Source organism: Scomber japonicus, chromosome 20 (genome assembly GCF_027409825.1).
Source record: "Scomber japonicus isolate fScoJap1 chromosome 20, fScoJap1.pri, whole genome shotgun sequence".
NCBI classification, from domain to species: domain Eukaryota; kingdom Metazoa; phylum Chordata; class Actinopteri; order Scombriformes; family Scombridae; genus Scomber; species Scomber japonicus.
The window spans coordinates 11,632,854-11,645,152 of NC_070597.1; positions in this window are offsets into that span (position 1 = coordinate 11,632,854).

Sequence of the window (12,299 nt, forward strand, 5' to 3'; positions counted from 1 at the left end):
AACTTGATAAGCTCAATACAAAGGAGTGGTTGCAAAAATAATGCACAAAAATGCTTCTTTATTTATCTATTTATAACTTTGTGACTTATTGGATTCGTTGTCATGAGCTTTTGTTTACTAATTATTCATATTTTGTCCTTTCAATGATAAATAATATATTAATGGTTTGATTGAAAATGTCAAATAGGGAGGAAGAGATGGTGCATCCTTACTCAGTATCAAATGTCATTGGTGAAGCGTAAAGCAGCTTAACTCAATTAGTGAACAATCTTCCAAAACCGAATGTTCTCCCTATTGCACAAAGAGAAATTTCTAGCGGACTCATTTGTCAAATTCTGATTCTGCATCCAAGGAGATTGAATTCCTCATTTAGTTATTTTTTTAAAAGTTTGAATGATATGCAGGAGTCAGCTGCAGAAGTGGAAAATTTGGGTATCAGTCGGGGTTTGATGTGGAGAATGTGGAGGTACAGTGCAGTCATACATTTACATGAAGTGATCATACAGCACTACAGTAGCTTTTCTTTAGTATGTTGTATGAATTATCAATGGGCCCTGGAGGAAAGTAAAATACATCAAACAGTTCATCAGTGGTTTCTTTTTGAGGAGAGTGCAACATTGCCATATCATTTTCCACTTTTTCATTGTTACCATCCAAGAAGGTCAGCTCTGATAATGCAGGGTGCTGTATTATAAATGCAGAGGCCTATTTGAATTCATTATGAGCTATTTATTTCTTATTTCCAGATCATTTTTGATCATTAGTGGATACCCCCTGTGGAGTTTGGAGGAGTTATGCAAGGCTCTCTTGGCCACAGATTAAAGGCATTATCAGCTGAATATTGATATGTTGGATGAAACCCGGGGAGCTGTGGCTTATATTTGTTTGGACTGAAGACTCAAGACAAAAATAGAATTTGTTGTCATGAGCTCTTGTTCACTTATTCATATTTTGTCCTTTCCATGATAAAATTATTATTTTATGAAATAAAGATGGTTGCCATACATACACCTGGGATGTCAGAGTACTTGTGGGATGCAGCTAATTTGCAATTGCTCCTAATCAAGGCATTGACTCAAAATGCGACTTGTAGAACCAGTTGCTACGCATGGTCCAATCATGCTATCTTGTAATAAAGCCAAAGTTAGCCACACAACAGCTGCTGAGATGAAGAGCAAGAATCTGTCACACTTCCCAACTCCATTGCCATAAACCATCAGCAAATTGAATATACACTCAATGAACCAGTAAGATTCTTTGCCTTGTCATTCTTTAAATTTGAATTACTAAATCAATTTTATGCCTTCACAATTAAGAAATCCTGCATCATCTGTGATATCCTCACCTCACACTGCCGTAGCTGTGAGCATGTTTGAACTTGGCGTGACCTAAATGTTTCACCACTTCCTCTGTGTCCTGTGTGGCGCCTCAGTAGCGGCACAGCCACTAACATTTGATGGTAATTGTGTCTCTCCTCCAGCTCTGCACATGCTGAGATGGTTCCTTGTCCAAAGGCAGTTCCTTCACTGGCGACAAAAACTTGCTTGCATTGTCTTTTATTTGTGGTGTAAGTATGCTGCAGTCCAAACCACTCTTCAATAATAGCTGCTTGTAGAGGAGGCGGAGAGGGTATAAATCCATGATAACAGCAATTATTTATTAGTGACAGCTTTCTATGGCCATTTTAGTTCAAATGTTTCCACTGCAATTGATCCAAAAGAAAAATCCATTTTTATGTGATAGCCGTAGCTTTTAACCAAACTGACTGCTCGCTCCATAAGGTCAAGGATTGAGGGAGTGAAGTTATTTTTGCTCCTAGTGTTATTAGATTGCCTATCTATCACTAGGGTGTCATGTGATTGATACCAAGTCAGCTTGAATGAAAGATGGAGCAAGGCCACTACTGTTCTCGCACAACAGTAAGTTGTAGCTTGATCACCACGGTAGCACAACTTGACTTCAGGTGTAAAAGCTGCAGGTGCTTCATGTGTCATTTGTCACTTAAACTCATTTGAGATCCAGTGTCTCGGTTCTTACACACAACATTTGTCTTCAACCTCAATATGGAAGAAAAAAAAATCTGCTGGATAGGCAGTTACTGGAAGATGATTACCACTACACTAGCTGTGTATGAAGAGGCTGTTTCTTAGAGACAGTCTACATGTTGCTGACCACTTAAAACTGCATGAATTGATCATTCGCTTTAATGCATGCTTGCAGATTTCATCTTACCATATATTAAGATTCAGCATGTAAAATTTTGCTCTGAATATGCTCAAGGTATGAACTATTCATTTTTGCAATATATGCCTCAATTGGTTTACTTTTCAGAGTTTATCTGTTTTGAACTGACTGCATCTTCTCAGGCCCCTTAATTGCACACTTGTTGCTCCTTTCACCCATGAGGTAGATAACACCATCTGTTCCATGTCCACACAAGACCAATCATAATTTCAAAAAGAGAAAAATATATTCTGTTCCCTGGCAAAGATTTCAAAGTGCTACAGGAAGCTTATTAGGGAATTTGAAACACACATATTATTTTAATTTTAAAAACATTTTCAATTATAACATAACTTGCTAATTAGGAGGAAATGTATAGATGAATGCATACATGTTGATCTTGGGGGACTTTTAACATGTTACCACACCATGACAGATGTCTCTCTCTGGGATCCAAGGCTGCCAGAGACAGATGTTTCCCACACATTTCAAAGGAGACATTTTACTGGCTTTTGGCCTTGATCATTTTCAGGATGTGATGAGATTCCAACACATGGTAACAGTCATTAACTAGGGGAAAAACAAAGTGAAGTGTATAAGTTTGAGTGTATTTGACTTTCTTCAGTGTAGCAGTGAAAGAATTTGTTGATTCATTGAACTATTTTAATGACTCCTTAGTCAGTTAGGCAAAAATTAGTTGCATCACTACATAGATGATTTTGTGGTTAATGCTTAGAGAATGTGAACCTCAACCGCAACTTTTCATAATGTTTCAAAGAGCCAGATATTTTGTTCACTGCACGCATGTGAGGAGTCCATGACAGCAAACTGTGGGGAATAGCAGAGCCTGAGCTTCTGCGGCAAGGCCCTGTCACGTGTCGCAGGTTGACTCAGTGTGTGTATGTGAGTGTTTGTCCATAGAGAGGAGGGAGCTGTCTGTGTGTGCCTTCAGTGCTTTTTTAGAGAAGCGTTGGCAGAGTGGGCCTCTAGGCTCTGCTGTGCACTGGGCTTGTTATGGAGCTGTCACAGTTAGGGTGGCAGCGTACAATGCAATGGCTCCTTTGCTGGATGTCGGACAGGATGTATTTGGTGTATAAAAGAGAGGCAAAGGGTGCAAACAAATGAGTTCTGTTCAGACCTCTGTGTGCACTTCCTTGACTTTTATTCACGGATCAAATAAGGAACCAAACTATTAGTATTTCTTTTTGGTTTTTCCATGACTAAGCTATAATTACAATGTTTTGAAAGCAGGCTGTTAATTTCCAGCAATACAGTGCAGGGAGGGGGAGGATTTCCTGGTTAGAAAGTGAATCCCTGCTGGGCTTTTTTACTGAATGTTAATTGGAATTCATCTATGAAAGCCCTCCAGTTCTAACAAAGACATCCTTTTTAATCAAAACATAAATGAAAACATGCTACAATGATCATAACTCTGGGGGATTTATGACTTCTAACTGAGATGAGAAGTACATAGATAGATTCTTTTATCTTTGCTCTCTGCTTAACATTTATCGTATTACTAAAAAGTATCAGTGCCAGGGGCTGTGTGAACACGGTCACTGGTAATCCCAAATTGAAAATATTTGCATTTAACAGTATGAAAATGTAGTTATAATATTCTGTTGTGTAATTACATGTTTATGTGCTGTGCTAAATTTCAAGATGTGCAGTAGTATCGCTACTAGCAGTGTGATAAAACTGATATAGCCAAATGCTATATAGTCTGTCTCTCTGTTGGGTAATTGTAAACTACAGAGGCAAAACCTATTTGTTTTACCCATCCGAGCTGTCTTGAGGGCCAGTTCCCCTGACAAGTGTGGTTTGAGGGGCCATAAAACGACACTGCAGCCATCCCTCAGTCTTGTTCTCTATTACATATGAACTAGTGTCTAATCTGACAGGCTTATTTACACCAGGACACATGTAGCCTAGATGATGCCATCACTCCAGCGCCAAACACTACTTGTTCACAAACATACAGTATCTCAGTGATTAACTACTATGAGTGAAAAGCAACAGAGGAGGGATTAAACAGAGAATACCAATATCAATTCATCAGACGTTTAGTTTGGATACATTTTCTTTACGGATAAGTGAATTAAACCTTTTTACCTCCAGCTGTTCAATTACCCAAGCACCCATAAAAACCTGAAGTTGTATCTCCAGAGTGAGATATTGTCACGCTGTGCTCGTCGCAATAAGAGCGAGATTTAGGATGAGCCTTTCCACTGTGACAGAGACTCAGCAAAGGGACCCTCTCTGTCACCAGATATTGCGGTCCCCAGCCGCTCATTAAAGAAGGAACCATTATTTTACAGCTCCGGCTCGCCTCTTCCTGCTGCTCCTTCATCTACCTTCACAGCCCACTGGAAGTTAATAAACACAAATGAGCTCAACTATGTACAGAAAGCACGAGGCAAACCTGTGGGAAGTGCCCATACAGTATTACTTCACAGCTGTGTGGCCCATTAAGTTCTTAATGCCTCTTATTATATTTTCATAACGTCTCATAGTCGGACTATTAAGTTTATTTCAGAGGAAACTCCCCTGTGAACTTTGCGGTGTAATGTGTTTACTGATCATGGTGTGTGCAGTTACCCATGATGTTTGTATTTCACCTGAGTTGTTTGTTTACTAGTAAGGGTATGACCGTCATATAAATTCTTTGTTTGCTAATTTAGGTTATTTTCTATTTCTTTCTCATGGCAAAATAATAGTTTTATAGAAAAGTAAAGCACTGTGTAGTTCTAGGAAAAGTGAGGATGCTTTCAAAAGTAATTCTATAATCAATTAACTTACTTTTCTTTAGATAGAAGAAAAATAAATTAAATCAATATTTGGTGTGACCTTTAAATATAGCATCCATTCTCCTTGGTACACTTGCACACAGTTTTTAAAGGTACTTTGCAGGTAAGTTGTTCGAAGCATCTTGGATAACTTGCTAGAGTTTTTCTGTGAGTTTAGGCTGTCTCAATTGCTTCCTGTTTCTCCATGTAATCCCAGACAGTCTTGATGATGTTGAGATCAGGGCTCTGTGTCTGTGGGGGCTGTACCATCTGTTGCGGGGCTCCTTTTTCTTGTCGCTAAAGATTCTTTTTGACCCTGGCTGATCAGACGCCTCACTGATGATATTGCATAATGGATAAGAATCTAAACTCTAAAGTGTCTAAAACTTTTGCGCAGTGCTGTAGTATTTAAAGGCGTTTGTAGCACACTACAGTAGAATGTATAATCCACTTTAACTTCCATTTATACACTGTAGTTTAGTTACAATATAACAGCATAAGCAATACATAAACAATAGGTCCAATATGTATCATCTCGTCTTTTATATTTACTTTATTAAATGATATGTGCTCGATGGCAATCTAATTAGGTCTATCACCTCAGACTACCTGATCATTAAACCATACTACTGCAGAATTACCATATAAAAGCATTTAAAAAATTAGAATGAGCCATTATGGAAACTCTCTTTTATTCTCTTTAGACTAAAAGAAAAAGCACATCCGCACCAAACTTAGCTTTGTCTCCTCTTCCACCAAACAAGTGAATGAACACACCTCCGTTCTCCCATCTGTTGAAGCTGCGTTCCTTCTTCCTAATGGGTCACTGTAATTGGCGGAGTCAGGAAGCGGGCACTGCTCCATGGTGTGCGGTTTAGTTAGTGGTGTTCTGAGAGTGATTGAGCCATTGGCAGCTGTGGGCTGGAGGAAGCTGCTGCTCACTGGCGGCCTCTGTTCATCTCCGCTCCACCCCACATGGATCTGCTCCTCAGGGACGATGCTACTGGGACAAATGGGCACCTGGGAGCTGAGCACTTAATGAAGCACACCTCTTTTACTCCGCTTTTCCTCAGTCAACCCCTATTCCTAACACCAACAATCCCTCCATCTCACATCTGGTCTGGCAGCAGAACAGATCTGCTGGGGAACTTAGGGAGTGAGGGAATTGCCTTTTGCTTTCTGTGTCTCACATGACCAGAGCCACAAAGCCTACATGCATGCAAACTCATGCCTTTTTATTTGCCCCCCATGACAGTATAGCTATTAGCTGCCTGGTGGCGGTTTTCACTTGTCAAACGTTATGAGATATCCTTCAGAACTCATGGCCAGTTCACAAATTTCTCTGCATTACCGAGATGGGGTTTGTGAGGAGATTGCAGCGCTCCTAATGAGTTCCTTCCATCTAACTTTTCTTCCTCCTGTCGCCTTGGATCAATTCATATTTGGCACTTATGCAACTGGCTTTCAGAGCTGCTCTCATGCTGAACTGGGAGGCCATGCAAGCGGGTTAACGGTTGTTACTCTGATGTTAGGAGAACATTTATGCGATTGTCTCTTTGCAGTGCTTTTGTGGATGATTGACTCTGGTCTTAGGATGATGGCCTGGCACAACCATTTACCTTCCAGGATCTTAACTCGCATTTAGTCTTGAACTCTCACTTTTTCCCCTCTTTGTCTGTTTATCTCTACTCAGCTCTCGCAAGTGAATGTGAGTTCTTGAGAGAAGTAGAAGCATTTATACCACTGTGAGCTGTACGGTGCACTTATGGTAATGATTATGATGATGAAGCTAATGATTAATGATTGTTGAGGTTTTTTTCTTACACACCAATCACGACTTTCTGCACTTTCTCTAACTGTAACACCCTGACCCTTTCGCTTACCATCCCCACTATTCACTCAGCAACCTCTTTCACTGAGGCCACTCAAATTAGCTGCAGCCGTTCGATGAGAGCCCAACCGCTACAGGACATGTCGCAGGACCAAGGCATAAATCATTCCCTAGAGCAGGAGCTGTGGCAGGCCTAGACGCACATCCACCAACCAAGATTTACGCTGCACATTGAAGCACAGCCCCACAATCTGGATCCTCTCCACCAGGTAATCTTCAAATTGGTTATTGATCCTCCAATCACAAAATGAATCATATGTTGCCAACATTGTTTAGGTACCACGTTTACAGTAGTGTGGCTTGTGTTACAGCTTATATGCAGCCTAGGGATGAATTATTGTTTAGAGACCATGAAAAACAAGTACCTGGGCTGAACAAGGGAGTAAATAGGAAAAGAAATTAGAAGCAGTCTACCTTGAGATGAATAGGTGTTATGTTGTCATCCAGCTGGGCCTCATTATAACATATCAAAACAACTAAAGAAACTGTTGACAGTTGTTGAAGTGAAGAGCTTGAAGTTGGCCATTCTACTGTGCTGTTCTGCAACAAATTGTGATTTTCAGCCAAGATATTCAGAAAATAAATTGCAGCACCTATGATATTATTATTCTACCATATTTTTAAAAATATAAACAGATCATGCTGTATTATTTTCTTCACATAGCTTTTAATTCTCATACATGTTTAAAAAGCCACAATAGAAGCCCCTCAGTCACTACTGTACATGAAGCTCAAATATTTGGATTTTACTGTGAGGTATTCTGTCACAGCTGAATCAATGCTTTTATCTAAATCCAACTTAAATGGAGCTGGTTCCATGGAAGTACCTCATTTCAGCTCTTGGCACATACTATATTGTGGCATATTATTTAATGGGGCTTCACTCCTTGCCCAATTAGGCTTCAAGATGGTGTGTAAATGTAGCTTCTGCCCTGGGAGCAGTTTCCTTATAAATGCCAGAATGGCCATTATCAAAATTCCTTTGTGAGTGAAAACAGACAGCTATAATATAGAGTCAGCCTTAATTGAAAGATTGTAAGAATGGCATTGGTGGTGTCTTTGAATTTCTTCTTAAATGTCAATATCTTAAACATAAGAAAATGGGACAGTTTTCCTGTTCCATTTTGGAGGGAAAATGTCAAGTCAGGCTCAGTTTCATTTTCAAAGATGGCTGCATCATCTGCATCATTGGTCATGGACTTTTTATTACCTAATATATTAATAGTGTGGGGAGCACATTTGGATGACAGGTTCAGTATAACTAATTGGGTGTTGAATGGCGTCAGATTGTAATGTTGTAGCTGTTGTAGTTAGTTTTGATTAATGTGCAAATGTTCATTTATTGAGGCTCATTATGAGTACAAGGTGATTAGTGATTACAGCACATGACAAGATTTGTGAGGGCTGACATGCATTAGGTGATTTATTCATTTATACCACTGGGATGGTTATGGTTAGTAACTGCTGGCCTATAGGCCTAATTCTTGTTACTAATTCTAACTAATTCTCACTACTAAATGATCATAGAAATATTAAACGAATATTATAGGACTGCGACAGTCTACAGTGTGTCTTTATGATCCTCTCGCTCTTCCGTGACTACACATTGCACTTTGTCACTTGGATCATAGATGTGGCACGCCATTATAGAGTATATAGGCTACAATATATAATGTAATTGAGTATTTATAGTATATGGTATAGAGAATATTACAGATCCAAGATGAAACAGACAAAAGGGCGGGTCTGAGAGGAAAAGGCACAAAATCCATCAGCTACTTCAGCACCACGGACAGCGCCATAGATTTATCAATACACAGAACAGTTAGACTATTGATATTTCAGAGCCATGATCAGGGCATTTTGCATTTTTCTAACAAGGGGGATTGCATCCTCCCTCATCCCCCAATGGTCAGCTGTGAGGACTGGAAGCTTTGTATTAATAGGCACCCTGTGCACGCTTTTAAGAGCTACTATCACTGTGTAGAAATGTTTGCTATTTCCATATTTCAAGGTATCTAGTGCTGACTTTCATCTCTGAATGAATATATGCAAACTCAAATAATGGTCTTGTGACTATTAATTTTCCGCCCATTGCCGCTCAGATCGTTTTCAGTGTCTCATTGTACAAGAGTGGATCTGTTTGTAATTCACCCATGTATCTTACCTATTCACCTATTCATTCTTAACTTGAACATGCACAGCCCCTGCTCTGTTTTGTCAAGCTGGAGTGGAAAACCAAGCCTCAGTGGCCCTCATTTCTCTTGGACTCTGGCAGGCTACAAAGCGGGGAGGAGGGAAACTGGATGGACAGCTCTGCTCCCCTCTGCTCCCCTTTCCAGTCAATAGCAGCCAGCAGGTAGGACTCTGTCTCCGTCTACACCGTGGCAGACACGTATTAGTGGTAATGTTCTCCCATCATCCATCTCCAGGTGGGCTTCCACCATTGATCTCAACACCAAGGCTTGTCAGTAGCTGCTCCGCACGCAGTGAAAGCACTGGTTGCCTCCAGCACTGGCTGTTGTTGACCCAGCTTAATGTTCTGTCAATAAACGTGTGGCTGGACAGCCGGCATTAGAGCTGTGAGGTGACATGTTTTCCTCACAGTGGTCTTCAATACCTAAATTCAGCCTGAACAAACAGGATGAAGTACCTATTTCTGAAACGTGATATAATCTCCTTACGTCATATTTGTATGGCAATGAGTTCATATGACATCACTCAGTTAGAGAATGTACATCTGTATTCCTTATTAGTTAGTTACATGGTCTCTTTTTATACAGTGAAATGGGCTAAACGTTTGTGATTCTAACACTGATTACTTTATAGTATTCTGTATGAACAGTACTTTTGTAAGATAATATAAGATAAGGGGTATGGTATGCCTTATTAAGAGTGTATTCTCCCAAGAAGAGAAGCAGTTGATACAAAGAAAGTGATACTACAAATCCCTGTACATTACAGGGAATTACATTAAAGTCAGTAAGAACTGTTAAATGTGTTTCTACATGTATGTGGAATTAAAGCTGTCAAGTAGGAGAAAGAGGCCTCTGACTGGATTGATCCATGGGACTGTGGATTCAACAGTAAATGCTTAGGAAGACAGAAGGACTGCAGCTTCTGTGGATGTGGACACTTGTAGATTAAATTTCTAAATTCTGCCTGTTCAGAAATCCAATGGAGAGGCACTTTCAGTTGGTCTTAAACATGTTCTGATTAACTGTCAGATGAATCAGGAAGGTAGCCTTTCCCATGTTGATCTCAGAAAGGGAGGAGAGGCACTGAACACAAGTGGAGGCATTATCTGGTGATACCATTTTAGGGAACTCATGAACCCAACTGAAATTCCTTCTTTGGAGGAGGCAGAGCAAGAGGACTCATTTTTCAGGTGATTGAGGGAGTAAAAGAGCTCCATCTGTACAGTAGATAATGTTCACCCTGAGATGCTTAAGGCTCTAATGCATACAGTGGTTCCCTTTTTTTATTAATATCTCTAGAGTCGAGGGTAATTTGTACCGTGACCTTAGGATCGCTTCCATGTTTTTTTGTTAGTTATGTAGTTCTGTTGGCTTCATTTGATCATTGGAATGAGCCAGTGCCTCCAAATCACAGGCCATAGGCTGAAAAATGTTGGGAAATTACTTGAGTGTTGCGTAAGTTACTGCCCCTCTGAAGGACTTCAAGTATCTCTGGGTCTACTTCATGTGTGAGGGTAAGATTTGAGATCAACAGGCAGCTTACACACACCAGCATTGTACAAGACTGCCTTGATTAAGAGATTTACTGGTCATTCTGTGTTTCAGCATCACCTGAGGTTTGTGTAGTAACAGATGGATCAAGATTGCAGATATCTGCAGAATGTCTGGGCTCACTCTTAAGGACAGAATGAATAAAAGTGGACCTTGGGTAGAACTTCCTGCTTCGTATTGAAAGGAGATGTTGGAGGTTGTTCAGGTATGTGATCAAGATGCCTCCTAGACACTTTTCTGTGGAGGCGTTCTGGGCACTCTTAAGTGGAAGGGAAGCCTGGGTCAAACCCAGCACACACTTGAGTGATTACATATCCAACGAGGTCTAAGAAGGCCTTCTTGGATGCCACAGGAGAAGCTGGATGAGGTGAGACTACATTTGGTCTGTTTCTGCTTAATCTGCTGTCCCGCAATCAGGCACCGAATAAGCAAAAAAAAAGTAATTTAATGAATTTCAACTAACCTCTTTTAGTTGTGCATTAATATTGTGATATATGTGGTTTATTTTCCAAAATCAATTGGACCAGTTCATGGAAGCTTGATTAAATGTTTAATGTTTGGGCACTTGGTTGACCTGGTTCAGTGGTTTAACCAATGGAGAATTAAATTTGGGTTTCTCCCTAAAGACCTAATCAGACTCCAGTAAAACAAAGCCATCTGTTAGGACTGTGTTAGTGAAGTGGCCAAGCTGCAAACAGACAACCCAATGCAAAGGAGTCCAGTTGTTCCTTGAATTACATTTGCACTTGAGACTAATCATCACCCCTCTGCTTTTGGTTAGAGTTTACTTTTCAACCATGTTAGCATTTCTAGAAAGGATGAATAAAAGTGAGTATGAGCATTATTGATGCAAATAAACCTTTCACAGCATCAGAAAACATTAGTAATCTTGTAGCATTAGTAGTTATATGTTTGTCCTTCTTTTCATCTAAGATTGATCAACCAATTTAAGAGAAACACCAGACATTTGGGACAATAATTAAGCAAAGTGAAATTGTCATATCTTGTTTATCCTACATAAATTTGACCATGCTGTTAATATTTACATTGGTATTGCTACATTGACTCTCCCCTCAACTAGAACCAAAAAATAACTGTTGCCACTGTGTAAAGGAAGTTTGGAAATGTAGGAGTTAATGGCAAAAGGACTGTAGTTTTGGACTGTTTGAAGTGCAATCACACTGAACTGGTGTCAATATTAATTAAACTTGGATTAATTGGTCTAAATTAATTTTCTGTTTATTGTGGCAATACTGAATCATCTGGAATTCAGTTGATACTAATTGGCCTGTTTTTGTTGAGGCTTTACGTGTTCTGACCCAACAAACTGTACAAATGAATAAACCTCCAGACAACAACTTTAAAGGAAAATTAGCTAGTGTGACTTACCTCTTACTCTCTCTACCTTCTGCTTGTGAGGTTGCTTTGCTTTCCCTGTTTGGGGGAGGCGGGTTTAGGCTTAAGGCATCAGCATACTTAGATGGCTTATTTGTTAACCTCTTACTCTTATCTTCCTCCCAGGGCTCTACCAGCTGAATGGGTTAGGCTTTCATTTTTTTTGTATGCATCACATACTCGGACAGAAAACACAGGCATTATATTGTTTGAAGTTCATTTTATTTCTTGAATTGAGTATATAGTTTTTCACTG